At 44.8% G+C, this 27,740-nt stretch overlaps 1 protein-coding gene and 1 non-coding gene across 2 annotated transcripts in view; both read right to left on the bottom strand.

Moving 5' to 3' along the window:
• Positions 1-23,592, bottom strand: part of LOC139054374 (diuretic hormone receptor-like) — a 131,341-nt gene extending 107,749 nt beyond the window's left edge. Inside the window, exon 1 of the mRNA XM_070531287.1 lies at positions 23,498-23,592. The gene's annotated coding sequence lies outside the window, so the exon portion shown is untranslated. The remainder of the gene's footprint in view (positions 1-23,497) is intronic.
• A 1,555-nt stretch (positions 23,593-25,147) lies between these two features.
• TRNAT-CGU (transfer RNA threonine (anticodon CGU)) lies at positions 25,148-25,220 on the bottom strand. Its single transcript has one exon. It is a non-coding gene; the product is annotated as a tRNA-Thr (tRNA).
• Between the last annotated feature and the right edge of the window lie 2,520 nt (positions 25,221-27,740).

The raw sequence follows: 27,740 nt of genomic DNA, 5'->3' as shown, positions 1-27,740 counted from the left end.
GAGCTTATTCCGGAGTATTTATCCGCTGTTGCATAGCACAGCTCGGCTAGGGACACACGGAACGAACAGTGTCCGTTTCCGTAGTACCTTGAGAAATGTTTCGAGAAGCTAAAGTTCCCAGATGACTTTCTCAAAACTCACGCACCAGCATGACGGTCAGGAAAAGACAAAAAAGAAGCTGTCATTGCGAGGTCTGCTTCAAACAGCATGTCCGCCCTGAAGAGCGGCGCTGTTGTTGAGGCACGTAACGCTTGCCAGATGCCTAGCGCCTTATCCCAGTGGCCATCTGCTCACCACTGCGTATAGTGGAATACGTATCGCAACAAAAAGAACAACAAAAACTACGCACTTATCAATAAGCATTGGGCTCATATTTGAAAACCTGTCGCTCGGGAACATGTCCGGAAGTTTAAAGCACTGTATACAATAACGCTGCACAGGTTTTTGAGCAGTTCGATGATTTCACTTAGGTTCCACTGAAATAGGCAAACTGCTGAGCGACCAACGCTGCCTTGTCATGCAACGCTGAACATTTGCGAAGACGTTACGTTGTGCAAGCACTGTTCTTCGAAGATCAATCAAATCCTATATGAAGACTGCATGTGTCCAAAGCATTGGACTTTTCAACCGCCGTACCCATTGGTTACGTATCTTCTTCGGCTTCTTAGCGCGAGGCCGTAAGCTCGAATTTCACCACCGCCAACGTTTCTTTTCTTATTGAATATTTCCTTTCGAATATTTTTCTTACTATTTGATCCAGGTGTTCTTTATGGAGGATCTCATGTTACGTATTACAGACTGACAGATTTCCTGGGTGAGCTGCCTCAGAATGCTTACGCACTAAAACATGACTCTGATCACGGTATGCACTGTGCCATCGTTGGGACACAACAATGCTGATGCCTACTTCATAAAAAAAAGAAAAAGAAACATTTAATGAAAATGGCGTACTTCATTTTATGGTACCTTTCTATCTGTTTTTCATATGTGATGCTTCCTGAGTACTACCTTATGTGGAAATGAAGTTCTTCGGTAGTGAACAATTCGCTTATCTTCATGGACAGGGGCCATGTTCAATGGCACACCGGTCTTGTTGGCCATCCCAGTTTCATCGGTATTATTTCAGGCGTGCCTGGAAACGATATCGCAAGACGGAATGCGAATAGGTCTTGGTGTTTTCTCTTTTCTTTTTGCCATCGTCTCGCAAGAAAAAGCATGCGGCGCGTTAACATTCCGTCCCCTTGCGACGATGCATGACTTACCGCCGGGTAGCTTAGCTTCTATCTTTGACCTATTCTTAACCGTAATCAATAGTCTGCACAAAGACCAAGCACACTGCATGGTGGCAACGACACTCGTTGCTCGAGTTTTTTCCTTGACAATAGCTATCGATTAATTGATGTGGGGCCATTTACGAGCGCAGCACAATGCGTTCTCCTTGTACGGCCTTTCAGCGCCTTCTGAATGACGAATGCAGTCCATAATTTGGCCATTCATGTTCCCTCTTCGCCGACGCGCCCAAAGAGACTTCTCGGCGAGACATTACTGGAGCACGGATACCCTTTTATAAATAAAGCTGTGCTACCAATCATTTCTGCTATATTCGACTACTTGGCAGTCGGGGGATGCAAACCATGCGAAAAGAAGCTCTTTGAACCATGGCCAGCGCACTCTTTAGGCATTAAAACATTTCGCTCTCAAAAGCAATGAAAAGATTAACATCCATGATGACCTAATTAGCAATTTTCACTCGCAAGCGGGCAACTTGCAGTTAACAGATATTTTTTTAAATACCTTGGCAACTAAGAATTTTTCTACGATGAATCAGAAGATATCGTGGTGAAAGTGCCATAACATAACTGCGAAAGCTTAGGAAATCTTTTTCTGCCCTGGCCAGAGCGCATTTCACTGATACTAGTGGTGTCACCTGTCACAGTTCTGTATTTTTGTGGAAATGTACTAATTCAAAGTGAGGCATCTCGACTTTATACTGTGACACAAAACTGAGGAGGATACAGGGAGGATAAAACTGAGGATACAGGGACAAACAATGTCCCATCTTTTATTATTCAAAACCAACGAGTCAAACCTTTTGCCTAACTATAGTCATGAACCGCCTCGAACAAGCGTGGATCGCAGACCCCCTTTCGCTTTATGCCTGTTTTCAACATGATATTTCGGAGACATTGACGCCTTTCCGTGGTGCCAATGAAAGCTTTTGACATAGAACACGTCCACACTAAATGAAACAACAAGCCGACCCTGTCCAAAATAGAGGTAACATAAAAAGAAAATCATCGCACTCCGGTGACGTAAATGCACTAAAGACAGTTCATAGCCGAAATCCAATAAAAACACTGGGACCTAAAGGCTTCTAAACTAATGGTTGCAGAAACAATTTACAGAACACATCACAGGAACAGATATTGAAGCAGGGCACTTAAATCTGAGACGTTCACGCACACGTAAATAGGACATACTCAGGCGCCGGACTGCGACTGCTGTATTGATCAAAGACCCGCCAGTGGTAGCGGTCCAGCACCTGTGTATGTCCTTTGTATGTGTGCGTGAATGTGTCAGATTTAAGTGTGCTGCATCAGTATCATGGCTCACCAACGAGCCCACCAGTATTTATTAAACCCAGAAACAGAGTACAGCATTCATTTTCTTCTTAAAGCGAAAGCTTCACTAACCGTGTAGAGCCGAGTTTCGCCATCGCCAGCAATTTGACCGTCATTTGAGTGCAGCTGCACCGTAACTTGGTCAACGCAGCAAGTGACTCGCCGCGCCGAGTTCTGCGGCCGCCGCCGGCTTGGCGCATGCGCTCTCTGCAGCTGGGTCGCCACCTGATCACGTGACTCACCGCGCGCCTGGCTAAGAGGAGCGTCGCGCTCGCCTAGTCAGTGCGAGCTTGGTTATGTATATGAAAACGAGGCTGGGCCGTCTCTCTGAGCGTTGCGCGGGAGCGGAAGGCTTTGTGCCGTTGTGGCCAAGGGGCATGTCAAGACCCCACGGATATCGCCCGGCGAGCTGCTTCGCTGGAAATGGTTCGGAATGCAACAGGCGTCGCACCGTCGAGATAAATGTAGCGACCGCGTTCACGCCCTGTCCGTTTGTGCTTCGACGCTGCGCATGCTCGCGATGTCTCTTTCCATGTCTAGCACTTGCGCTTTCCCTGTGGCACAAGAGGCGTTGCACCGTCGAACGATGCGTGTCTGTCCAAGCCTAATCACAGTCATGTCTAGCCACCGACCTAAGTACAGCCGTCATACCTGGATTAACGATGATTGCATACCTAAGTATGATAATTACAGTTGATCAAAGGTTAACCAAATGAAACCAAGACTCAGCTAGGCTAAACCAAGCTTTCGCTTTGCATATTCAGGGTTAGCTGAGCTAAGCCGCAGCCAACTTATATTGATCTAGAAACAAGGGAAGTAAAACGTAAGGTCAGCTCACGCATGTACAAAAAAATTATTTCACTAGAGAGGCCACATACAGCAAACAAGAAAGTAAATGCAGCTGTGGTTAACACATTAACTATAGATGTCACCGAGTCCGGTCCCGGAAATGTACATCGATTAGGGCACAAATAGATTACAAACTGCAATCAATAAAAAAAATATTACACTCTTCCTCACTTCTCTGCCGGGACACTAGCGTGCCCCTTTCTGATATATCCGCTGGCCATGGGCCTCCAATTCTTTAGGGCGCAAGGGGCTGCAACTACGATCGCTGTGGACAAGCGGTAAAATATCCGCCTCATACGTAGGAGATACCGTTCTACCAATGGGTAGAAATGTTCCCTTGCTTGGCACACGACTTCTCGTTGGGGTTCACATATCGAAATAGGGTCGAGTAGAGATTTGCTAGTTTACTCTGGTCACCTGGTTGTGCAACCACAGACGGCCTTGTTGAACAGCATCTGGTGCACTTGTGGGAGGCAGGTGCTACCGCCGGATACCTAACGGTAAAATAGGTGCAAACACGCTCTATGCCTGCTGCTCGGGCAATATGAAACCTAAACAATTGGAAAGGGGTGTTTGTCCTCAACCCGAAGGCGTCCCCACTCCAATAGGTGGAATTGGAGCACCACTTGGAAAATGGCCGCCACCGGAGCGGTCCAAACATCACGTCTTTTTTGTGTGTGCTCAGGAGAGTTTCGACGAGAATATAGGGCGCACGCTCCTTTCAAAAGCGTCTCACCGCTGGAGGAAGCCGAAAGCCGGGGCCGGGGTACACTTGTGCCCATTTGAGAACCAGTGGGCGCCCGGCGGCCGTGGGAATCGAGCCCACAATATCCCGTAGCCGAGGTGGGCGCTCTACAACTAGGCCATGGCTGCGGTGATAGACACATGCCACAGACAATAAAGTGAATATCAAGCGGCACCTTTCAGTACCATATCAATGGTACTCTGGTATAATGGATGTTTATGTCTTGATCAGCTCGGCATCGAATGCTGCTCGGGATATACGGGCTGCAAGTGACATGCACAAAACGTTTTATAAACGCTGTACCAAACGTGAAGAGGTAAACTATTGTGTAAGAATAATCTGTTGGCATCTAATGTCGATCGAATATAACAGTCAAGGCAAGCGTCGGTGGAACAGAAAATTCAATACTCTGAATTCTCATGAAAACATCAGTCTGCGAAACTACGACCTGAAATTTGTCTTATTATTCACCTTGTGATTGAGGAAGTCCTGATGTCAGATTGTTTTCATGTGCTTATAGACCCACCTAACCGCATGCAAATATTGACTATCGCTGCAGTGCAGTGGATTTTAAGTAATGCAGCAGTACTGTTAAAGCCGTATGAAAGACACTGCGAGTTTCTAGAATCGAAATTACTGAAATACTCCATCACAATACATTTTACCATGCCTGCAAAGGCAAGCATTTTCGGGCCTCATGCTTTACATGCTGCCTCTCTGGCGTTTATATTTATCGTTTTTTGCGCGAACGGTTCTTCCGTGCCATGTAGACTTGGTGCAACGTGCTCAAGCATTCGCATTACGCAGTATTATATATATTAGTGTTACAACTACCCTCGCTTCCACAAAGTGGCTTACTCCGACCTTTACTACCACTACGCAGGTTTCAAATTAGTATATGCTACGATGACGTAAACACTGACGTAAAACACCATGGTCGACCATTGGTATATGGATGTAACCGTTCATGCTGTGGGAAAACGAAAAATACTAAGACGATGCTGGAATCGGAATGCGAATTCATTTTGACGTTGTGGCGAAACTATGTGTCCGAGCGCAATCTCACTCGGACAATCCAAGTGCAGGCGTTTGAAAGTGTACCCTTAGAAGAGATTGTTTTCGTAGTTCAAAGTTTTTGTGAATAAGTTTTAAAAATGCGACTCTAGAGACGGAGCAACCTACTCTTATATGGGCATCAGTGTTAAACGAAGCTTTCTCTAATGGTTTCGCTGAACGCTGCTGGCTCGCCTCCTGCACACTTGGCTGCTTCTGCAGCCGCCTTCTTAAATTTTCCATTGTTGAATTTTCCACTTCATGCTTCTTGTTCTGCTTGTCCATGTGGAAAAATATCCAGTGACACATTGCCTTCCTTGTTATTGTTCTTTTTTCCTAGTGCTATGGCGCAACCCACTCTGGGAATTCGGCCATGAACTGGGCCGTGAAAAAACTGTTATCAGTCTTTTGAATAAAGTAAGGAGCAATGGAATATCTGTCTTGTAAAGGGGATTTAAGGGCTCTAGCATTACAGGTATGTATGATCAAATATCTAAGTATAACAGAAAAAGGTTGTGCGAGCATAACAAATATTAGTAAGAATTTTAGCACGCAACTGTTTTTGTCTTACGCAAGGGTAAGCAAAGGGCTTCACAAGCGCTCCTGTGGCTGTAACATAGTAGGGTAGCCCCCAAGGAAAGGATTGCTGGAAGAGCCAAATTCCAGCAAATGTTCTGAAATGGTTGTTCTTAATTTTTTTTTCTTTTGAATAGTGAACCGTCAGCATGTCGAAAAGAAGCGTTGCAAAGATTCACTCTCATCGCATAAACGACATAAACGTGACATAGCCAGATCAGACATGTGGAAGGAAAAGTTCAGTGGGGGTACTCGGCACAGTATAGTCTCGTACTCGTAATTTCAATTTTTCTAGTGGAATGCCATTTCTTTTTCCATGTAAGAGTGAGATGCGGGAAATCACATGTTGACAACGATGATTGCGCGAAGTTATTTGCAGTACTGTATTTTCTGAATAGCATCGCAGTGATGAAAGCTGGGGTAGCTAAAATTGGAATTGTAGGGCCCTCGTAGGATGCTACTATGAGTGCATCTGCATATTCGTTTAAGAGTAGACCTCTGTGGCCTGGCACCCACACTAAACGATCGAGTCATAAGCGTCTTGGGAGCAGAGACTGAACAGTTTTTAATGAATCCGACCATTTGAACGTTGTTAGTGAAGAACAGACAGACCGACACTCTGGTAAAATTATGGCTGATGACAGAGATGATCGCAGTCTGCGTAAAGCTGAGAGAATTGCCAGTAAGTTCGCCGGAGAGGTATACTTGAGGTATGGTAGCAAATGGAAAAAGATCACTCTAGATATGGTGATACAATCCCCACACCTGCCTTCTATTTCCAGACTGAAGCATCCGTTGCTATCATGGTCTTTGTAGCTAGATGTGTAAGGTGATCTTCCAACATACTTTTATTTTATTTATTTATTTATTTGTAAAATACCTTACAAGGCTCTACATGGGGGTTGAGTAAGGGGGGTATAGAATCAAGTAAGCACATACAATCTAGTAAATATATAAAGGTAAACAAAAACATACACCAACCAAGTGCACAGTCTAAAAATTTGAGAAGCACATTAGCTACATACAGCTGTATAAGAGTACAATAAAAAGGAACTCTATAAGTTTTAGCAAACGCATTACAGGGCAAGAACAGGGTAGGAAAAATAACACAGAACGGTGAGTGTGATATCAAGGGTTAAAAGGGATTAAGCGAGTTGAGTGAGTGCCTGAATTGTTCACTGTCAGTTTCCGCAACTATGTCATCGGGGAGGCTGTTCCAGAGCCGAATGGCACGAGGAATTGCAGACGAGTTAAATGCTTCTGTTTTACCATAGATGCGCGTGAAGCTATGATAATTGCCTAATCTGTGGGACGTGTGCCTGAGGTTTCAGATGACGCTTCAGATGACTATTTAGATGTTCATAGAGAAAATGTTCATCATTCTTCGGAAAAAATATAATCGAATTCAATTTTAGTGACTGGAACACAGCGACTTAGTAACACCACCTCAAATAGGTGAACAATGAATAGGTCCAATAGTTGAGAGCAACGGGAGCAATACCACGGATGGTTAAAAAATTTGGGCGATTCATTAATGAAAACATATTGCGACCTCCTCTGTAGTGATGCATGTATTTTTAGGAAAGTTTGTACCGTTAGGATATGAAATCGCATGAAAGAGAAGGCAGGCGTGCTTCTTGATATAGGATATAGTGACAAATTTAGGAAGGCGAAGACATAAACGTAACGCCTCTCGTTCTAATAGAATCAGAGGACGCATTTTGTATGCGAAGTCCGTCAGTGAACAAAACGCAGCCAAACTCCATTACCGGGCGAAGAAACATGCAATAGATCATACTGAGAACATGCCGACGAAACCCTGATCGGTTACTGCTGAGTATACGCAGCATTCCGAATGCGCATGCTCACTTTGAGGCCATATGCTTTATATGCGGACTACAATTCAGCATTTCGGTGTACATTACACCCTGATATTTAAGTGGATTCACTGCGGTATATTTTCTCGTGGATAAGAAAGTACTGGACACACTTTTATTGTATTTTCATGGAAAAATAAAGAATTTGAATTTGAAATTGAAATTTGCAAGGAAACGGCTTTCGGGGAAAAATTAGGATGGCACTGTTTCTGACATTAAGAGTAAGGTTAATACCATCAAGACACAATTTTAGCCTACACATATAAAACTCTAGAGTTTGGTATAAGGCGTGTAAATCTGCCGAATTAGCAAAAAATGCGATGTCATCGGCTTGTACGTACGCCTTCATATCCTGTTGCAATGTTACAGTACTCAGTGAACCATTAAACAGCAATGGCGATTGCACTTATCCTTGCAGTAGATGTCTCGACTGTTTGTGCGTTAAGGAAGAAAATTCACATTGAGAGCAAAAAAATTCCCTGTTGTTTAGAAGTTCGTTAACCCACGCGGAAAAAAGTAATTTGACAGGCCTGCATTCTGCAGGGCGCCCGTTTATGAGGCCTACATGCTCTACAGTGTCATGCGCTTTAGTAATATCTAAAGAGACTAAGGCTGCATATTTTTCCTGACATCGAGCTTGTTGAATACCACTATCTAGGTCGGCATTGGCACACCAAGTCGAGCAGCCACACCTGAAGCCAGTTTTGCAAGCGCTCAAAATCATGCTCTCCATCAGCCAATTATCTATGCGGTCGTCTAAGATTCTCTGGATGAGTTTTACTCTATTAGATGTAAAAAATATTGGCTTAAGATTATCTAATAAATAACTGGCACCATGGTTTTTTAATAGTGGAATTACTTGTGCAAGTCGCCATTGCGGAGGAATCCACGAATATTTAGTGGAACGATATACCATGGTAAGTTATGCGTAAGGCCATATCTTAAAGAGTTTTTGTTACTATCGTAGTAATGCCATCGGGACCTGTCGCTAAATCAGGCAGCTGGCGTAGTACATTTTTCTAGCTCCGAAATTTTAACTTCGAAGTCTTCGTGAGTAGGCGGCGTAGCGGGATAGGGGAAATCGTCTTTAAGCGACATTCATTGCCTTTCTGGCCTAGAATACACAACATCCCCAATCGCACATGCCCAGTGGAACATGTCCATTAGTATAAGTTTTTGCCTATACCACAAACAGTACACGAAAAGAGGGAGGCTGAGGAAAAGAAACCTTCGCATTGAAAATACTCACGTTAGAGGCAATGAAAAGAAAAGGAAAATTTGAGTTTCTGTGCTACATGCCGCAACCTCTAGTTTCCTTGACATCTTGTTCGGCCTAAGATTTCAACATGACTGTTGCTAAATATACGTCCAACGTAAACTTTCAACTTTCTTTTTACCGGTATATGCTGGACAGATCCGAGTGTTACTTTCTTTTTATGGAAGCACGCACGAAGTATGTCTTTGCTTTCGGCATCGTTAGGTTAAGGCATCTTGGGCGTAAGCACGCTGAACCACTGAATGCATACTTCCCCCACTTCAACTCTTATTTTGTGTGTGTCGCGATGCAGAAATGCAAAGTGGCCTGCTCGTCACTGCTGCAACTGCCACATCTGCTTGCATAGCGTTGATGGTTTTTTTTGTTTCTTTTTTTAGAAGGATAACTGCATTCCATAAATGGCCCCTCGATGCGATACTGTGACAGCGTGTGCTATTCGCAGATAGACCAATGATGTAATTAGCCACCGCTACCCATCCTCCTACGCTATTGGTACAAATGCGTCCATGTTGCAGCCTCTAACACTTACGAAGATGTCGACATCAAAGCTGCGTTCCAGAAGTAACACAAACCTTAACTGGCGAAGCGGAGAAGCGCAACTCCTCACTAAACAGCTAGCTGCGCTGACCACTCTTGAAGACGCCTTCAGTTTTGGTTTGCGAGCAGGCGCAAGTGAGCCTTCGCGTAGCGTCTGCACTGTCGCCTAATGAGCATTTCTTTTTCATGACGCTTCTTCGGGAGACCGCTTAATTCACACCGCTATGTAGACGACTAAAAATAACTTGGGAGGCGGTAGCGCAAGTTGCGGCGTCGTAGGGAACGTCACGGTTGTGCATAAGTTTAAAAGTATTTTAGGGCCAGTCCGTTAGCAGTTGTACCGATGCCGCTTCGTGCACTTGAAGTGGTGAATCTGTGTAGGCGTGGTACTGCGAAAGCGTGTTGGGGACTGCATGTCCAGCCGCTCTCCTTAATGGGGTTCCGCCGCCTTACCTAGAGAAAGAAACGTCAACAAAAATAGAAGCCCGAAGTGCATGAATATGTGGATTTCATAGTGTTTTTGATAAATAAGAGCGAAGTTAGTTAACAGGTTCTGGGGTACGGGAGAGGGCTTTAGTTACAGTGTTCCGATTGTCAACCTCTCTTCTCCAAAATATTTGAACCCGCCGTGGTTGCTCAGTGGCTATGGTGTTGGGCTGCTGAGCACGAGGTCGCGGGATCGAATCCCGGCCACGGCGGCCGCATTTCGATGGGGGCGAAATGCGAAAACACCAGTGTGCTTAGATTTAGGTGCACGTTAAAGAACTCCAGGTGGTCAAAATTTCCAGAGTCCTCCACTACGGCGTGCCTCATGATCAGAAAGTGGTTTTGGCACGTAAAACCCCAAATATTATTATTATTAAAATATTTGATAGTGGGGTGCTGCTTTCTGTACTTCACAGGTGCCCTATATATGGGCGCATTGACTTTCCGAGTAAATAATGCTACTACCATTTCTTGCCGTCCATATAGCTGTAAATATGCGGTATTTCCTAAGCTCGGTATCTGGTGTGACTTGATAATTATCACGTAAACTGGCCATAGTAAACTTTGGTCAGCAGAACAGCGACAGCACAGCGGCTGTTTCTTTTTTTTATGTTCATTTTGCTTTTGTTTTACCCTCAGCGCGTTCATGCAATGGGAAGTAAGCCGTCCTGCCTCTTAGCTATATACCTTACATGGTTACGCTGTTGAGCAAACCCAAAGATACCTTAAAAGCTACCATTATTTCCGGCTTTCCATTTGTTAACGCTGGTATGATCTTATAGAAACACACGTAGACGTCCATGGTAGCATTGGGTACCGGTAAGTCAAATTCGGCGTAAAAGTGCACAAAGTGGTGCAGCCATTTGCTCCGGCGCTGGAGCCGTTTTAACGGAGAAATTCGCGACTTACCGGGGAACGATCCGCAGTACAGCGGCTTAATTGTTTTGGGAATTGGAACAAAGATGGTAACCGCGGTTCCTTCAGGAGAAACACGAAAGAACAAAAAAAAGGAAATGCTCTAGTTGTTTGTACCACAACAACAGATTCGAATTACGTGACCTGATGGCAAACGCTAAATGCAGAAACTCGTTATTAGGCATCAAGCATCTGACACATCAGCAAAATAAAAAAAATCGCATGCTCCCTACTTTGAAAAAAAAAACAGAAAAAAAGTACGATTCACTAATTTTATCAGCCAGCTTATGTAATCTTGTTGTCTTCCGGACCCGACGGCGGTCTTAGAATATTTCATTTATTTTAGAGCTCTTAGCGGTAATTTATGATTATTGTATAGGTAGACGGACGAGTAATATTGTTTTTGAAGAGCCGAGTGTGGCAGTTTATTTATATGCATGATGTATAAGCACCAGAACGACGTTTAACTGTTCATTCGTTAGAATCTGTATCTTCAATCGTAGCTATGGCAAATTAAGGGCAGTAAAATCTGAAAATATATTTTATATAAAAAATCACCCCAGCCCGTTTACGCAGCTACACAATAGCTCTGAAATCATTAGCCGTGTTTAGGAAGAGCAGCGGTAAGGTTATTATTGACCCCTCCTAACAGCAATGCAAAAAAACAACCTCTTTTTGCGTTTCTGAACAAATACTATACTGATAAAACCAATGTTCTTCTATTGCGTAGTGAAGTCCGTCTGCTCCTGAGACAGATTTCTTGTCGCCTCAGCAAAACTTCCTGGTTTGATCAGCAAACTAAAAACTCGGAGTTATACTTTATAGACCCATGTATAAACTTATCAATGCCGGAAAATCTAAGGGACAACAGAAAATGTGAAACATTGGTATACCGCCTGCGTCTTGGTACTGCATTTACAAAATACTTCTTGTACAGGATAAAAGGAGTCGATAGTCCGCAGTGTCCTTATGGCCATCCAGATGAAGATGTGAATAATCTTCTCGAGTGCACGAAATACGATCCACAAAGAAGGGTGCTGCAAGCAAATTTGTTGATGTTAGACAGAAGACCATTCACTCTAAAAAAGATACTTGGCCCATGGCCAACTGCGGGCCTTCAAAAAAGAGCGCTTTTTGCTCTGAAAAAGTGTTTAGAGGACACCAGCATTTTGGGAAAATATTAGGTATCAGATGATCTGAATAGGCTAAATGAGTAACACAAGCGTTGTCTGTGGTTCATAATTGGTTTATGTGGTGTTCGCAACTTTTACGCAATATGTATAATTCTGTTCTGTACTTGCAGTGCATTACATGTGTTGTGTGTTTCGGCTGTACGAAATATCTGCGTACTTGAACTGAACTAATGGACAGAACTTTGCGACTGATGTACTTTTGGACTCAATACTTTTTATTCATCCAGTGTTCTACTGAGTGTCATATTTTGTGTCTCTATTCTACATTTCCACGCAAATTTGTTTCCTTTGCCATGTAACAAGGAGTAGCCGGTGCCACCATAAAGGCGCCAACCTCTCCTAATATTCACTTCAATAAAGAAAACTATACTGATCTTTCCTTTTTTTAAGGGTTGCTTTAGCTTTGTTGCACGCCTTTTTACTTGTTTAAAAATGCGAGATATTCGTCAGCGCATATTCTTCCAAGTTACAGAAATGCTGCTGGGGTTTTTAAATGACACGGATCTTTTTCCCGTAAAGGTAGGATGAAACCCACAATCAAGGAAAATTCGTGTCGTTGTACGTTTGTGACATAGGAAAAGTCAGGCCTTCAGATAGACTTATATTTTGCGAATATGGGAAAGTAAAGAAATACTAGCAGGTAACCGCAGGTTTAACTCTTAAACTACCACGAGCTCTGCAGTTTCAATGTGTAGAATTAAAAAAACTCCACGTTTCCCTACTTGTCGCTTTCCACAATGAATGCATAAACTATACAAATTAAATCCAGGGACCTTCTTCCTATAAACGGGACATTTAGCGAGCATTTTGGTATAGGAGACTAAAGCGACGAAGAAACCGTGGAGCGACAAGTTCCTGCTATCTTCTTTTTTTTACCTCGTTATTGCCGCCACCTAACATTTCTTAGTGAGTTTTTTTCTGCAATTCCTGCTTTATAAGTATACGTAGTCGAAGAACTTGTAATAATACGCAAGTGTGCAGTAACTTCCAGTAATTCCTTCGTTCATATGGCCGAGTGTATTTCGAAGACGTTCCTCAGTGTAGCTCTCAACGCAGGCAGCGCCATTTGTAGCAAGTCAATGTGCTCAGGCTTTCACATAAGAATAAATGATCAGTACGGCGCTACTTCCATTTTGATAACTATTCGTCGTCTTGAACTAAACGGCTTACGACGTCATCATTTCTGAATTTTGTGATGGCTTGCAACTATGTTCCGTACAACGCTGTATTATAGCGGCGCGTTGGTAAAAAAAAAGAAAGAAAATATGTTGCAGCAAAAACGAACAACACATAACAATAGGTGACCAGGGGCCGACAAACCACTCTTTCTGTCGAACAGGCGAGCAGGTGTTGCAATCAGTGTTGTAACCCTGGATGCACCCCTGATGAACTCGCACTCTCGATTGGGACATTTGATACCGAGAACCTTCCAATGGATGCGCGGAGTTGCAAAACCGCGGATGGTACCCTGTGGCGAAACCGCCTTTCCTCGATTGCAACAACCCACCAGTCTACATTCGTTGTTCTGTGAGCACTGTGCGTACGGTGAGTTTTGCTTTCCACCTTGCTTTTTTTTTCTTTCATATACACGCAACGCCGTCTTCATCGCTCATACAGGGGATGCTCTTGGAATGAAAAGTAATAGTACACTGCGATAAAACATTTGGGCGACTTGAAGCGAAATGCTGCGAACATGCTTCAAATATAAACAGCAGTTCCCTTCACTTGCAAGGCTGCATACTGTGAGAACACAACTGTTCTGTAATGCGCACCCATCGGAGAACGATTGGGTGTGGAACGACGCTACGTGACATAACAACTAGACTTGCTGCTTATAGGGAAAAAAATGTGTGAAAAAAGAAAAAAATATTTACAAAAGGCTTGAGAGAAGTGCCATGCGGTAGTTTTACCATATGTTTGTAACGGATCACAAAAAATTAAGAAAAGTTTTCGCAACACACGAAGTGAACGTCCTTTCTCATTTTTTTTTCTTTTCAGCGTGCCAACAGCATTCACAGTGAGGTTAGGCACAAAAGCGAGTTGGTTAAATGTAGCACCAGCATCGCTTATACATACCCCTGTCATGTTGCTCCGGTTACATAGGCCGAACAGGAAGGCCTATTAACGAGATACTCAGGCAGCATAATTATTCTACGGAGTTGTCGCACCCTGTTAGGATCGGCCTACAGGGGTACTGCTCTGCAAAGCTATTTCAGCCCGCTGCACGTGTTTCGATCGACCCGCGGTGGGGCGCCCTACAGAGAACCAGCGAGGACAGCGCTAAGCAACCATGAACTTCAGAGAACTGCGGACTACGGCAGCTCTGGAATTTAGAGGCGCCGGCTGGGGTCGGGCGTGAGCACCTGGCTACGGGGACGCAAGACAACGGACACCACGACGGCCGCGTTGCGAAGGTCAGCTCCGAGTGCTGCGCAGGTCGTCTGCCCTCGGAGGGGGGCAGTGAAAGTGTTTACGTAGGTGTGTGAGCCCTCCTCCTCCAAAAAGGCGGGCAGTCTACGATGACGTTGAACGATGACGCCGAACGGAGTGTTTATAAGCAGCTGTTTGTCGCTGCTACATGGTGCTCGTCTGCGTGCTCGCCATCATGCTCGTGCTCGTCTGTGCTCGTCAATGTACCCGTGAGCTGTGTGCTACTAAGCTGTGTGCTGTATGCTCGTCTTGCGTGCTCCATTTGGGAGCCATTCTTTACTGTTGAATGTATCACTTCTTTATAATGTAAATACTGTAAATAAACCCTGTTCACCTATTTACTCCCAAGTTACTCTCTACGACCTTCAACCCTTACAAATGGTGGCAGCGGCGAGGTGGTCCGACAACTCCTACAACTGTATGCCACCGGTGGGATCGTCCGACAAACCTTACAAATGGTTGACAGCGGTGGAATCGGCCTATGGCTCCTAGATCGTCCTACGGCTCAGAGATCGGCCTATGACTCGGAGACAGCAACGGCAGCTCAGGGACTTTGGCACATGGTGACCGACGGGTATTCTGATCAAGTTTGAGGCGACTTGGGATTGACCACCTCTTGGAACTGGCAACTGACTGGATACGGCGGAAAAGACTAGTTATTTGGTGCTGCTTCAGAAGGTAAGCGTTTGGTTTTGGCTGTAAGATTTACCAGGCTTCATTTTCTCTGCGTTTGTAGATTTGATTTGCTGGGGATCTTTTTGCTTGTATTCTGATTTGCGTGGGTATCACTAAAGGATTGTGTGACAGCAGAGCCAAAACTTAAATTAGCGACCATGGTCCTATTGTGTTTGACGAGAGCTGACCTGTTGTGGTTGTGTGAAGAGGTCGAGGTAAACGTAGTGGAGGACTTGACGGAAGCAGACATTTGTAACGCCATTCTCGCAAGTAACAATGATTTGAAATTCATAGAACAAATAGGTAGCAGAATTCTAAGCAAAATATGGGAACAGGAAGCAATTGGGCAAGAACAGGAAGAATTTAGGGAAGAACAGGAAAAAGCTAGGCAGGAAATGAAAAGCATTTCGCAGGAGACAGGTCTAACAGAAGTAACGAGGCAGTACGCTGCTGCATTGAACGAAGAGGTTCAAGGTTTAGAGCAGGAAATCAAACTAAGTCAATAGCGGCTTGAGAAATCTGTAGGGTGGATGCAGCGAAAGTGCGAGGAAATCGATAGTAAATTTCAGTTGAAAGCTGAGAGAAGGAGTAGCACTTGCGAGATTAGTAGCACGTTCATAAGTGAACTAGAAGTGCTAGCAGTTGACGATGCCTTAGTGGCAGCAGAGGCCGTTAAAGGCCAGAGTGAGAGCGACGAGATGCTGTGCCAACAGCAACTCGTTGCTCAGCTCAGCTCTCTCTACAGTTCACTTATGAATTGTAGACAGCTAGGCCAGCTGTGAATGAATTGGCACAGTCACCGCGCGTGTGCTTCGCTTGTAACGTTAGCGAGGTACGGAATACTGTTGACCCGACAGACCTGAGCACCCGTGTCAGGTCAGATCTGCGTGCCGAAGTAAAGTGCCAGCTTGACGATGCAGTTGAGGGCAGTTCGCAGAATTGCGAGCTCCGTAGCCCAAGGGAAGACAACCGCATTGTTCAGGAACGGTGCAGCTTTCCGGCAGTCTAGATTGCCAAGAGAGGGATGATTTAGTTAGGAATCATTCGGACTGTGCGCGTGAGACAGCGATCGAGACCGATGGGCTGTATGCCGATGCAGAGCGTGAGCTGGGCAATGCAGTAGAGGGCAGTTCGCAGGAGTGCGAGTTGCATAGCTCGAGTAATGACTGCTGCATTGACGTAGTAGTTCTGCGGAAACCCGCAAGGTGGAGAGAAGTAATGAATAAAGGGAAAATCAGACATCCACCAGTTTGTAGCAATTGCTACAAAGGAAACCCAAACGGGTTCCTCGAAAGAAAAGCCTCATAGTTGAACAAAAATTCGTCCTGGTCGGGGACTCGAACCCGGCACCACCGCCTTTCCGGGGCAGCCACTCTACCAGCTGAGCTAACCAGGCGGTTAGCAGATGCCATGGCGAAGTCGAATTTGTCGACAACACGAAGCAACGGCAAGTGTTTGACGTAGTAGTTCTGCGGAAACCCGCAAAGTGGAGAGAAGTAATGAATTCTCTAAGTAGGTAATGAATAATAATGAATAATTATGAATGATAATGAATGAATAAGTAATTAATTCATTACTTCTCTCCAACTTGCGGGTTTCCGCAGAACTACTACGTCAAACACTTGCCGTTGCTTCGTGTTGTCGACAAATTTGACTTCGCCCTGCCATCTGCTAGCCGCCTGATTAGCTCAGATGGTAGAGCGGCTGCCCCGGAAAGGCGGTGGTCCCGGGTTTGAGTCCCGGACCAGGACGAATTTTTCTTCAACTGTGAGGCTTTTCTGTCGAGGAACCCGTTTGGGTTTCCTTTGTAGCAATTACTGCAAACGGGTGGATGTCTGATTTTCCCTTTATTCAATGCTGCATTGTTCAAGAGTCGGTTGAGCTGTGCGCGAGCCGAGGCAGAGAGAGTGTTGATTTATATGACAATCAATCAGACTGTGCGGGTAGGAGACCGATCCGGGCCGACGAAATGTGTACCGGCCCGCACGAGGCGCCAGAGGATGGCATGAAAGGGAATTCCAAGAGAAAGCTCCGCAGAATCCCGCGCCGTAAAGATCGGAATGCGGCGAATAAGGTAGCGCAGCCAGAGTCAGCGAGAAGGGAAAAATGGCAGGGCACGAAGAAAAAGAAGATGCGGTCGTCGTTGACGACGTGCACGCCTCAGGCACATTCTAGCCACCGGTCAAAAATAGACCGAAAAGCATGTTCTGCACGGACGCGGACAAAGGGCATGGGGCAATTGCGTTCCTCGTCGTTCCGTCGTTCTTTTGGAAGTGTGGCATGTAGTGCGAAGGAGCGCAAGGTGGCAAGACAAGACGAGGTGGTAGGGAGTCGCGACGTGGTCAGTCAAGTTAGTGATGAAAGCGTGGCGCTAGGACGCAAATCGGCAGGAGACTGTAACGTCTTGGAAGAGCTGATAGTATGTCAGCCCTTTTGTTGTTCCTCGGTAGCCAGAGTAGCTTTCGAACCATGACCACCTCGTGTACGGCTCTAATTTATGAGTCAGTCGAAAAAGTTTGAAACGGGAGGCCAAGAGAGCTTCCGCAGAAGGAAAGCGTGTTGTGTTGTTTTATTTTTTTGAGCGTTTTGAGACTCTTTCATTATGTAAGGTGGGTGCTTTGTTTATGTTTTCGTTTGAAAAGCTCCGACGTTTGAAAGAAGTGTTTTAGGTAGACCTGCAGTCTCGCGATGTGTTAATTAATGAGTAGATAGGCTTTCTTTTTTTGTGTGTGAGTGACCTGAAGGTCGAGGTTATCGTTGAAAGGCCTATGGTAACGCACGTGTGTATTATTTAACCTTCATGTTTTTATAAGTGTTTTTTTTTAATTTTCTAAGGTTAAGCGCGTAGATTTTCAGTTAGTGCAGGATTTGCACGTAGAAGCGTTCTTATTCTTTAGCGCGTGTTCTGTGTGGACGGAAGGAAGCAGAATGTTTGACTGGGCTGCTCGTGTGTGTTGAGGGCAGCCGTATTCTGACTTTTATAGCGAGCGTGTGTGGAACTGGTTGTGAGAAGACACGTTTCTTTTTTTAAATGGTTCTGCAGAGTGCGTAAGTTACGCAGGTTTAGTTGTTCGTTAAGGTTACGTGTTCTGTATGGACTGAAGGAACAAATGTGAGTAAGCGTGATGAAATGCTTACGCACGATGGAAGTACGCGTTCAGACTAGGAACTACAAAGCTAGCGCGATTGTGATTACGTACCTGTAGAGTTGACCAGACTGTTCAGTGGCAACAGTACGTGTGGTAAGTACGCTACTGCGATAAGGTAAGAACAGGATGTACGTGAAGTTAGGCTGCTTATGTTCGGGTATTGGTGGTTGAGAGCCTTCGGTTTAGTTCTGCGTAAACCTTTACTCCTATACAGCGCGACGGTCAGGTTTCGTCGAACTCAGGGGGAACGTGAACGCTCGCTTTGGCGGCACGAAATTTTGGGGGCATAATTTGGGGTTCCCAGTGGAGTGGCTTGCATTGAATTTTGATAGGAAGCCTGGTGGGATAGCAGCTGATTCGGGGCGTTTGCACGCTGAGTGGTATTGTGTTGCTGGGACCGACTCTTCTGTGCCAGTTGTTGAGAGATGGTTGAAGGCACTCCAAGCGCGCAGGGGTTGCAGAGAGCAAAGCCATCGTCTTGCTCACCAGCCATTCTCTTCCTGCCCAGTGGTTGCCAGCACTCGCCAGGCGAGATTTTCCGGGCCATGGAGGAGCTGTTAGGATCCGCCTTCAGGGGTACTGCTCTGCTAAGCTATTTCAGCCCACTGCACATGTTTCGATCGACCCGCGGTGGGGGCGTCCTACAGAGAACCAGCGAGGACAGCGCTAAACAACCATGAACTTACTTCAGAGAACTGCGGACAACGGCAGCTCTGGAATTTAGAGGCGCCGGCTGGGGTCGGGCGTGACAACCTGGCTACGGGGACGCAAGACAATGGACACCACGACGGCCAAGTTGCGAAGGTCAGCTCCGAATGCTGCGAAGGTCGTATGCCCTCGGTGGGGGGCAGTGAAAGTGTGTACGTGCGTGTGTGAGCCCTCCTCCTCCAAAAAGGCGGGTAGTCTAGGATGACGTTGAACGATGACGTCTAACGGAGTGTTTATAAGCAGCTGTTTGCCGCTGCTACCGGGTGCTCGTCTGCGTACTCGTCGTCGTGCTCGTGCTCGTCTGTGCTCTTCAATGCACTCGTGAGATGTGTGCTCGTAAGCTGTGTGCTGTATGCTCGTCTTGCGTGCTCCATTTGGGAGCCAGGTTATATTGTTGAATGTATCACTTGTTTAAAATGTAAATACTGTAAAGAAACCCTGTTCACCTAGTTCCTCCCAAGTTCCTCTCTACGACCTTCGACCCTTACAAATGGTGGCAGCCGCGAGATCGTCCGACAACTCCTACAACTGTATGCCAGCGGTGGGATCATCCGACAAACCTTACAATCCCTGAAATGTACCTGTGCTTTGGGCAGTAGGCGCACGTGAGCCGTGTTTTCTGATAGGAAAGTTGTCCCGCTCACTTTTGACGGAACGACAACATATAGTAAAGAGACGTTTGAAATGCACCGCTCTGTGTAAGCGCACACTCAACAGTTCTTCATGGAAAAAAAACGTGAGAACAGGAAGTTTTTAACGAAGAAGGCAATAAACGAAACACAAAGAATAACATAAGCAGCTCAAGCCGTCATATTGGTGAAAGAAGTAAGCATTGTAGTATGAACCTGTCTGTCTATTTTGTCTGCGTGTGTGTGTGTGCTCGGTTTATTGCTCTCAAATTTCTTGTCTTTTAATTTCTGCACATAATGCACATGTCGTTAAGGAACTAAAACATTAGTGAATACGTGCTCCACCGCGTCTGTTCTTGGAGCTCCTGCCTAACTAGTTCTTTTGCGTGCCTTGACGCAGTGCGTCTAGCCACGATGTTTAACCTATTAACCAACATCGAAGCACTACTAGTGATTAGAAGTCGTGTAGACGCTCACAATGTTTTCTTCACTCCTGCTTTCATTCACAGCAAAGAAGACCATCGCGCGACAAAAAGAAAAATAACGAGACGTATGCAGTCTGCCTAAGTGACTGCCTGGGCTAATAGGAAGCTTATCGTTCGTTATCAGGAATAGATCTCAAAGGATACGTTTCAAGTCTCCTCTTCCCCGTGGTCGACAGCAATTAGTAGCAGGGCTCACTATGGGAACGTTAAATACGTGCACGAATTATATAAATATTTTGCCCATGACCCCTCAATATTTCCTGTTGGTTACTTTTACACTAATCACAGAATGAAACAAATGTTGAGAGAATCTCGTACTTTTCAATATAGCAGCTGGGAGCGAGAGGTGATGTGTACAAGCTGACACGGCTTTTGGTAACAAAAAAAAGGTCAGGATAAGTGGAGCTGAACAGTGCCGCTGGCCAAGGTTCTTGATGTACTAAGTCCCACAAATGTTATTAAGGCTGAAGCCTTAAGTGGCTCATACCCCCCACGGCCTTGAAAGAAAAGCATTTTCTGGCCCAATGGTACAAAAGCTATCATCGTGAGCAATGATTCATACCCTTTTAAGCAAGAAAAAAAGGGAATGGCTCATGTCTTTCGTCACAGAGGCTACGAGAACTCGTGAAAGTCAAGCATAGAATGCGTACACTCATTGCAATCAAACATACATCTTACAGAAACGCGGCATATCTTTGAGCCCCTGAATTTGAAAAATAACCTAAATAAAAGTGAGGGATACCGGCACCACCAAGGTATAGCAGGTTTAAGCCAATGGAAAGAAAATGAATAGGGGTATGAAACCCAAAGTACAGAGACGCGGCGTCAAGTGGAGTGGTAAAAAAAGAAGAACCACGTGACCTTCCCAGTGGCCATCATCCATGTAAGTAACAGTTCATAACCCCGTAATCAAGCAAAAAGTGCAATGTCTTATGCCCGCGTAAGGCCGAAGCTACACGCGCTCAGCAAAGTGAAGCATACAGCGCGTACATTCATTAAAATCAGCCATGCAACCCAAAGTACACCACACGTTTGAATCCCCTGCTGAGAGGATGCTACGTAAAGTCGAAGAGAAACGTTGTGGGTGCGAGTCTGACTTTGCTATTCGAGCGCGCGAAGCTGCATCTAAGCTTCGAAAAGGAGCTGAAGAAGCCAAACTGCCAAATCAGCAACGCGACCATTCGAGGCGGCGCATTACCAAGTTTTCAGCAGGCCTTCGCCTTTAAGTGTAAAAGGAATGTAACATGCTGCCAATTTTTTCATTAAACATATATTTCCTCTAGCTTTAATTCTGAATATTCTAGATTGGCAAAAAAATATTTTCTGCGTTTTACCCGTAATACGTGTAATCTGTATGGAGACAAAGCCTACAAATAGATGTGCTTAAGATTATGAAGATTTCAGAGATTGCAGATATGAACTTGGTTTTCTTTTATTGTGATGACAATTACATGGACACTCCAGGCGCATTTCGGTCGTGCCCGTTGTCATGATGTTCCGTATGCAGTGCAAGGGAGATAACACCATTACCTCGCGCCCTACGCTGTATGTGCGACTGAAGGCGTGCGAGGGGAGCCGATGATCGCGGCTCAATCTCGCCCGTGGAGAGAGGAAGGGAAGCGGGGAGGAAGCGTGCCGTCTTCCGTCGCGGGCGAGGCACTCAACGCTGCGAAGCACCAGGGCGAGGGGAGGGAGGGCCGCCGTTCTACTCCGGTTGCAACTGTGTATGCGGAGGCTGCGCGCGTTTGCGCGACCGTGTCTTGAAAGCCATTTGCCTTGGGATTCGAGTCCAGGTGCGTCGGGGGCTCGTAGCTTTGTGCATGCTGTGTGTTCTCGGCGCTGAGTTTGCGTCGAAGTGATAGACCGCACGAAGGACACTGCTTTCGCTGCTGTTGCAGCGTTTTCTCAAGCCAGCCTTATGCCAGCGCGCTGACACCATGCTTGGCAATTTAGTTAGCAAGCGAATGCTTACAAGTTCGTATGGCCAATAAAAGTACTATCCCTACTTCGTATGGCTCTCTGCTAATTTGTTATCCCAATCGCTGCTTCGCCTTTCGGGCGAAACTGTCACCTTTCTTTCTACATTATACGAATCTTTTTTTTAATTCCCAGTGAGTCCAATTTTAACTGATGAACTGGATTACTCAACTCGGCAGACATTTGTTCTAGGATAAATGAAAATGCATAATCGATTAATTACGAAAATATCACTACTTTGGTTTTCAACAATTTAGTCTATGGCACATAAAGGAATTTACTATATCGAGCTCACCATGTTGCAAGACATATCGACTTGAAACGAGTTCTGAGAATGGTACCGGTTTCAACATATGATCCGTCAAACTTGCGGTAAGAATGCGCTGTTCTCCGACTTATTTTTTTAAGAGAACGTCGTGTTATGCATTGAAGCACACACTTTACTGGAAAGCCCACTTGTTTCGCTGCACACTTTTGAAAATATTGTTTTACAACGGTTGTCATCCTGAGAACTTGTTGCGAATATGCCATCGCAACTCAAGAGCTAGACTTCGTAAACTGCAATGTGCGCCTCATAGTAATTAGTTAGAAACCTAATAAGTCAGGTATTGTTTTTGACGATATTCACTGTTTTGTTTCTTGTTCAAGTATGCGCCTCTAAGAGCAATGCAGTTCAATACGAATTAAAATTTAAATTAAAGTTTGGTATAGTGCGAAAATCAAACACCCGGTATTTTCATTATTTCTCTCTTGCACTTAGTACCTCGATGGTGCACAGTCAGGCAACGGAAGAGTACAAGGATGTTTCACGATTCAGCGATTCATAGAGGGTGCAAAATTTGTAACTGTTATTGAAAACTAACTTCAGATTAGATGCTACGTGTACGCAAAGTTATGAGTTACCTGTGAGAGTAACGAGCACATTTGGCCCCCTAGATGCTGTAATAGGAGGGTTCACAAGCACCGACAGTCTATTGAATGTCTCAAGCTGAAGTTGCGTACATTTGCTGCGTATTGTGCAGCCACTGCCAGTGTATTGTAATTTTGTGAGTCTCACTGTCGCTCTGTCTCTCCGTCGCTCTAAAGTAGGAAGTCAAATCAGCGCACGTGAATAATGAACGAGTCGAATTTGTCCAGAACAAAATGACTCGCGAATTATTTTCAATTCATACAATCGACTTTTCCAATAAAAATGACACAGAGAGTTGCCTACATATGTCGGGCTGATTGCATTAAGACCGAAATCAATGCGTGCAATCCCTCACCCCATTGCTACCCGTAGGCGAACAGTGAAAGTGGCACTCCACAAGTCTCACCTGTTGGTCGCATCCCGACTGCTCAGAAGAAACCACGGATTCAATGCACCAATGCGAGAGCGTCCACGGTGTTCACTTGTTTTATCAAACGAACTGACGCTTAAAGGCCAGTCTCTTCACTAACTGCACGGGCAATGTCGTCACAAAAAATCCAGCGCACTTTCACTCGCACTTGACTCGATTTCGTATTGAGGCGCTCCACGTAAAAGTACACGCAGGGCTACCTTTGAGACAAAGTTGATAAAAGCAGAAATGACAGAGGAAATCGAATACAATGCCAAGAGAAAAAAAATGATGTACAGTCACATTTTCAGCGCCCGGAAAGCCACGCAAACAACGCGTTCCAAGCGGACGAGCGCGACACGCCTACTCTTTGGAAAGCTCGCAAACGGACACCGCGTGCCGGACGCTCCCATTCTGGGCGTTCTGACTCTGTCTGGCCGACGAGCGGCCCGCAGCGCACGCCCGCGTGCGTGTGAAGAAGGCGGAGGGAGGCGAGAGAGGTGAGACTCTCCGCGGGAGAGCCTTTCCCTCTACTGCCCGTTTTGCTCCTCTGTCGAGCTTCCTTTATTTTCCCCCCTAGCTCCTTTCAAAAACCCGCTTCCCTAACCGATCTCTCCTTCACGCTATCCATATTCCCTCCCTTTTTTTCCGCTCTCAGCAGCGCCCGCCAAGGTGCGGTTGCAGCCGCAAACGACAGACGGCGCCACGGTCCAGACAGGATACCATATCCTCCCTTACGCTCGGTCGGCGCCCTTTCGCCGCCGCTAGGGAGCTCTGGAAACTGCAGACATGAATCCTCCTCTTCCCCCCCCCCTCTGTAATATCTTCATGTCCCGCCCCTCCGCTTTGCTCCGTTAAACGTCTTTGTGATTTCACTTTTCACGCACGATAGCCTCCTATTTACTGTGCAACCTCCACATGACTTCCTCGAAAGCCCTTTCTTTCTTTCGTTTATACAACGTAGTAGCGAGTCAAAACTTTCATGCCCGATCTCCGTGATGATCTATTCGGATAGGCCTGTCCCTCCTCGAGCCTTAAACCGAGGGCCGCCGGCGCCGGCTGCTCCGTCCGGCGGTAAGCGCCTGGAACAGTAGGCGAAGAGAAGGCGCTTCGTTTCACCGCGCAGGTGCCGAGGCGCCGGCAGCGTCGGAACTCAATTATTCAACTTTTCTCGAGCGGCGCACCAGTTGCGCGATCGCGGTTTTCCGTTTCGTTTTGAGTCGTGCCACACCGCTTAGGCGACGCGTTGGGAGCCTCAGGAGGCACACCACGGTTTTTGAGGAAGGAGTAGGCTGAATAGGAGACGCATATTGTATGCATGCGGGGCGCTACGAATTTCAGCACGATGAAATGCTCGAGCAATCGCCTTCGTGGCCGAACCGAAGGTGCCCGTTACCCGACCCCGAGGGAAAGTTCTACGCATCAGCGTGCGGTAGAGTGAGTATATATATATATATATATATATATATATATATATATATATATATATATATATATATATATATATATATATATATGTATGTATATATATATCCTAACAATTCAGCAAAAAGCGACACCAACGAAAACAGAGGGGATAATACTTTGATTTACGAATTGAAATAAACAGATGATAAATCAATGGAAAGGACAGTGGATGAAAACACCTGCCGCAGGTGGGAAATGATCCCACGTCTTCGCATTACGCGTGCGATGCTCTCACCGATCGAGCTACCGCGGCGACGTTTTCCCATCCGCTTTCTCGGGCATTTGTTTTACCACTAGAAGCCTAGGAGTGTTAGCGAGCGCCACCGCTCAGATAATTTGGGGCCGGATGTCGAACAGCCTTTCTGCCTCAGGCGTCACGAGTACGTGATCATTGTTGGTGAAGGTGACTGGTCAATAAACCCAATCAATGGCCAATAAAGTACGTAGCCATTAACATCTGCACAAGTCCATGCTGCAGTTTTTATTTATTTATTTATTTATTTATTTATTTATTTATTTATACCATAGTATAACGGTATTTCAGTATAAGAATATTAATTGCTGCAATATTTAGATCACAACAATACATAGGCAATTAACAAGGGCAAACAATATCGTAGGCAGAAATATTAAAGTAGTACATTGTAATAACGTTACGAAAAACCACATGTAATCAAAAAGGTAGACAATTGCCAAAGGTGAGCAAAATGGCAGGCATTAAGTGCAAGATAATACATGGCTGTGATAAAAAGAGGAAATGAAACAGGCTGAGAATTAGCCATGATTGTAGGGAATCATTATAAAATAATTCAAGGCAAATTGACTTAACAATAAACAAGAGGAAATGAGGTAATTATATAAAATAAATGAAGAATAGTGCTCAGTAATGAAAAGTGTAATACAAGATATTAAAGTTAGCTTAACAAAGAAGGAAATAATTTTAAGACACGTTTCAGATGTCGGTAAACAAAATAAGAATATGCACACAATATAATGAGATAAATAAATGGCACAGAAATATATGGTGACACAGGTAGGTCATAATGGCGAAGCATATAATTCGTATTCGAGTTGTGTTAAAAAAGGAGGTAAGGTTGTGCCGTGTGTAATAGTAGGATCCAGGTTGTTCCATACCCGCGTCAATAAAGAAAACAATGAATGCTCATGATTTTCCGTATGAACCGCGTGTTCGCTTAATGATAGTAAGTGTTTATGTCAGTTGGGTCGTGTTTGCTATAGATAACTATTTGAAACTCTGCAATTTTTCATTCGTTATGAATAAGTTGGTGCATTACTTTTATTCGTGGAAACTTAGCTCGGTTTTGTAAGGTGAGGATACCGGCCTGTGTTAGCGATTCGGTGTGTGAGTCTGTTAAATCATATTTATAGTAAATACACATTAGTGCCCTACATGGAACAGTTTTTAATTTGGTAATATGTTTTTTTTGTGTGTGTGAAAGGAAACCAAGCAACGTTACCATATTCTAATACTGATCTAACAAATGTGTTATATGCAAGTATTCTTGTGTTTGGGGGTGCTGGTCTGAGATGTGTGTTTACAAAAATTTTTTGTGGTATAGGTAATCTCAATTACATGGCGGTCCCATCAAAAGTCGTTTGTTAATGTTAGGCCAAGGTACTTGTACTCCTTGACTGTGTTAAATGTAGCGTTATTTATAATCTAGTTAGATTTTGAGCTGCGCTTTTTTCTCGCAATTGGTACAGTCGCCAATTTTCCAATGTTCAAAGTCATTTGCCATTCGTTTTACCATTTGCATACTAATGATAAAGTGTTGTTGTAAGCTAGATGGTAATTATAAGAATTGATTACGTGATATAGAACACAATCGTCAACCAAATATCTAACATTGACAGGAATACTAGAAGGCAGATCATTAATTTATATGAGAAATAAAATAAAGCAAGAGCGCTTCGTTATTGGCACTCAGGATCTTGCGCTAGATTGAATGAAATATTGCTGGTTAACTTCCACAAATTGATTACTGTTAGTAAGATAGTCTTTCATTCTGTCGAGAGTAGGTCCTTTTCCCAACGTAAGTCTGAGTTTACAAATTAATTTCTTATGTGTTACGCGATAAAAAGTTTTTGAAAAGTCTAGAAAGATTAGGCCAATTCACTTCTGTATATCAGTGCTTAATGATACGTCGTGAACAAGCTCCATTATTTCTGTGTGCGTGGAAACTCCTTTGCGAAAACCATGCTGACGATCTGTTGGTATTTCTTCCTATTCAATGAGTTCGGTTAAGTGCTTTAAAGTAGTGTGTTCTAGTAGCTTGCAGATTGAGCATGTTAGTGCGATTGGCGTGTAGTTATAGAGGGCTCTGTTTTAATTCCTGATTGATGAATGGGCTTTACTTTGACTATTTTCCAATTCTTAGGAAGAGTGCCTGAGGACAGTGATATGACGAAAGTTATTAATATGTACTTGGACATCCACCCAGCGCATAAAGGCATGCATTTCGTATGCTATCAGGTCCTGGTGATTTCTGTGGGTCTCAGTTTCGTAGCAGGTTATGCATGCGTGTTTCGGTTAGTGTAAGCGGCTCCAGTGTCTTCTGTCGAGAGGAGCCTGCTTGTGGCAGCGTGCCGTCATCGTCTATGAAAACGGAGCAAAAGTAGTCATTAAGCAAGTTAGCAGAGTTTCTATTACCTTCTTTCCAGGCTCCGTTGTCGTTAGGATTCCTTGTGTTAATGTAGTTCAAAAACATTGGGGGAGCAGTTTTCAAAAAGTTGATCATTGTATTAGTGAAGT

The sequence above is a fragment of the Dermacentor albipictus genome, chromosome 1 (assembly GCF_038994185.2).
Source record: "Dermacentor albipictus isolate Rhodes 1998 colony chromosome 1, USDA_Dalb.pri_finalv2, whole genome shotgun sequence".
In the NCBI taxonomy this organism is placed as follows: domain Eukaryota; kingdom Metazoa; phylum Arthropoda; class Arachnida; order Ixodida; family Ixodidae; genus Dermacentor; species Dermacentor albipictus.
This window is presented reverse-complemented; position numbering and strand designations above follow the sequence as displayed.